The following is a 1,435-nucleotide window of genomic DNA, read 5'->3' as shown; positions in this document are numbered from 1 at the left end:
GACTAGCATCATCCCTGACACGTAATGGGTGCCAATGAAAATGTGTTGATTTACCGTATAGCCTTAAGAATGTCACAGTTTCTCAGCCTTTGTTCCTCCCCCACAAAGGGGAATAAGAGATCACTCATAAGGTTCTTGTGAAAATCAAATGAGGCAATATATGTGAAAGTGTACATAGTCAACTCTAAGGCACCAGAAATATATTGTATATCATTCTCGGAGGAGTTTAAAAATACATCACAAAATCTTTGAAGTTGGTACATCATGCTATGAAGTGACTTCTCTATGAAAAAATGTTGGCCTGTGGCTGGGGATGGGAAAGGAAAAAACTTAGCCTGTTGTTATCCTCTTCCTTTGGCCTCAGCAACCTCCAACCCATCCATTTGCCCCTCCCTGAGTGGACAGTAGGTAGTGGACCTTAGAGACTTGTGACGTCCTTCCCCATTGGTGACTGGGACTCTTCCCAGAATAATGTGAACCACAGAATACCTCCATGTTCAAAAAATAACACCAAACTAAAGCCAATCCGTGTTTCCTCTACAGGGTTCCAGCACAATAACTTTAGGGAAGAAGAGAAGATAATTTAAAAACTGAGGTTTTTCTTTTTTTTTTTTTTTTGATTGGTTGGTTGGATTTTTTACATCAGATGGGTAATGTGCAAATGTGGTAACAAGGTTGGAGGGCAGCATATCTCGCACATGAGTATAAATACCAATCATCACACATAAGTTGCAAAAGGATCAACAACTGCATTTTGTAAAGCTGTGAGGTTTTCTGTTATTTTAAATCCCCATAATAGGTCAGAACCCTTTGCTAGGCATAATGGAAGAGATGGGTGTACATTATGTACAATTTCCCTGTTCTGTGGTAGCCTAAGGAAAGATGCCCAGATCTGAAAATAAAGCACAGCACCATAATGACAGTGATCAAGAGGTAATGAGGAACCTGCTCACACAGTTTAGACTCTGAATGCACCCTCAGAGATAACATTCATAGTCCCAGAATAGGAACGTTCTGAGCATATGGCATTGACCAAACCTTCTGTACAAAACCTCAAAATAGGCATTGTGTGAATACAATACATCAGCGTACCATATTTCATGTGCTAATCTTTTCATGACAGTCTCATGCTATAGTATTTCAGTGACGGTGTAAAGAGAAGAAATGTGATTAAACCAAAGGGGGAGGTGATGGGGATTATCCTCAGGAAAAAGAAAGAGAAAAGCAAGGTGGAAATACGATGGTCCTTAATTAAGCAGATAAAACAGACTAAGCAGAATAAAGAACAATGTATGGTGCTCATTCCATCTGGGCATATTTGAGACAGCTATTTAATAGGGTATTTTGTTTTTGGCAGACTTTCTGTTTAAACAGGAACTGTGTGCATATTAATAGTAACCCTCCACATACAAATCAGCTTGGTTCTAGCTACATG

The 1,435-nt window shown here is 39.4% G+C and overlaps 1 non-coding gene across 1 annotated transcript; it reads right to left on the bottom strand.

Moving 5' to 3' along the window:
• Window positions 1-640: 640 nt before the first annotated feature.
• Window positions 641-741, bottom strand: LOC129039806 (small nucleolar RNA U13). The gene has a single exon (XR_008503504.1). It is a non-coding gene; the product is annotated as a small nucleolar RNA U13 (small nucleolar RNA).
• Window positions 742-1,435: the final 694 nt, after the last annotated feature.

The sequence above is a fragment of the Pongo pygmaeus genome, chromosome 5 (assembly GCF_028885625.2).
Source record: "Pongo pygmaeus isolate AG05252 chromosome 5, NHGRI_mPonPyg2-v2.0_pri, whole genome shotgun sequence".
NCBI classification, from domain to species: domain Eukaryota; kingdom Metazoa; phylum Chordata; class Mammalia; order Primates; family Hominidae; genus Pongo; species Pongo pygmaeus.
This window is presented reverse-complemented; position numbering and strand designations above follow the sequence as displayed.